Source organism: Malus sylvestris, chromosome 14 (assembly GCF_916048215.2).
Source record: "Malus sylvestris chromosome 14, drMalSylv7.2, whole genome shotgun sequence".
Classification (NCBI taxonomy): Eukaryota; Viridiplantae; Streptophyta; class Magnoliopsida; order Rosales; family Rosaceae; genus Malus; species Malus sylvestris.
In genome coordinates, this window is record NC_062273.1 from 26,837,637 (window position 1) to 26,839,795 (window position 2,159).

Sequence of the window (2,159 nt, forward strand, 5' to 3'; positions counted from 1 at the left end):
CTTTTTCTAAATTATTGTAATAATGTCGCACCCCCTCCCTTTAATAGTAATAATATAATTTTTTTTAAGTATAATTAAATATAAAAGCTATTCTTATCAAGTTTGTGCATTGAATTAGGAGAAAGTCTTGAGTGAGACTATCATATGGGGCACATCACGTACAATGCTAAAGTTGTGGGATTACAGAACATGTTTCCATGCGACTGCATTCATGAAGAAAACTTCTTTGCAACGGAACTAAATAAGTTCATCTTTATGTATCTCTCTTCACGTTAAGTCACATAATGAGATGGAGAAAAATGGGTGTGTTACCTAGATAACATGGAAGTTTGTATCGCACTCATCGTACGAATTGAAAGGTGTTATGAATTTCAGTATACGAAAAAGGATCTCATGTTTTTATCATTACGTACCATAAGATGGAGAGACTCTGCAATGCATGCAAAATCCCCTCGTACGGTAATCAAATAATTTTGATCTCAGGATTATTCAGGTACATAACTATGCTACTGGCCTGTTAAAAAATTGAAAGCACTCCACAGCAGCTACAATGTGATAGTCTGCTCTGGCAATTCCTGACACGACCCGATAACCCGACAAGACACGACACGACACGAAATTAACAGGTGTTCGGGTCGACACGATAACGAAACGGATTGTTATCGGGTAACCCGATAAGCACCTGTTAAGATAACGGGTTGGTTCGGGTATACACGTGGGTAACACGATACACGATAAGCAGAATATTAATTTAATAATTTTATAACCCTAAAAAATACTATAATAATTATATATATTAATTTAACAATTTTATACCCCTAAAAACTATAATAATTATATATATATATTAAATTAACTATAATAATTATATATACTATAATAATTATACCCCCAAAATATTAACTATAATAGTTATATTTATATATATATATATATATATATATATAATTTTATACCCCTAAAAACTATAATAATTATACATACAAAATAAATAGATTTAAATCTACTTAATAAATAAATAAATATATATATACACACACACACCATTGAACTTCATGGGATACGAATTATACAAAACTAATTTCAACGATCTAACTGCCAAACTTGTTTGTATATGCTTCGAGATCGCATCAGCAAAAAATTACAAAAAAAAAATTTCACAGATAAAGTAACGAGACAAAACTTTTCGACGGTTATAAACGAAAAAATCACGATTTAACGGTTATTTTAACTCCGATTTTGAAACTTTTTTACAGCTACACTCCTTGACCCTATATGAATACAATGAGTGAATTCGATCTTCAATTTAAAATATTTACACTAGTGGATACCATAAAATCTTATGTTATACTTGATGAAAGTATGAATAAACTCTTAAGTGTTAGTGAATCAATTGTTTTGATGGGATACGCATTCTACAAAACTAGTTTGAACGATCCAACCGTCAAACATGTTTGTATATACTTCGAGATCACATACGCCAAAAATTGCAAAAAAAAAACATTCAGAGATCAAGTAACGAGACAAAACTTTTCGACGGTTATAAACGAAAAATCACAATTTAACGGTTATTTTAACTCCAATTTTGATAATTTTTTACAGCTACACTCCTTGATCCTATATGAATATAATGAATGAATTCGATCTTCAATTTAAAATATTTACACTAGTGGATACCACAAAATCTTATGTTATATTTAATGAAAATATGAATAAACTCTTAAGTGTTAGTGAATCTATTGTTTTGATGAGATACGCATTTTGCGAAACTAGTTTCAACGATCCAACCGTCAAACTTGTTTGTATATGCTTCGAGATCGCATATGCCAAAATTTGCAAAAAACAAACATTTAGAGATCAAGTAACGGGACAAAACTTTTCGACGGTTATAAACGAAAAATCATGATTTAACGGTTATTTTAACTCCGATTTTGAAACTTTTTTACAGCTATACTCCTTGACCCTATATGAATACAATGAATGAATTCGATCTTCAATTTAAAATATTTACACTAGTGGATACCACAAAATCTTATGTTATACTTGATGAAAATATGAATAAACTCTTAAGTGTTAGTGAATTTATTGTTTTAATGGGATACGCATTCTATGAAACTAGTTTCAACGATCCAACCGTCAAACATGTCTGTATATACTTC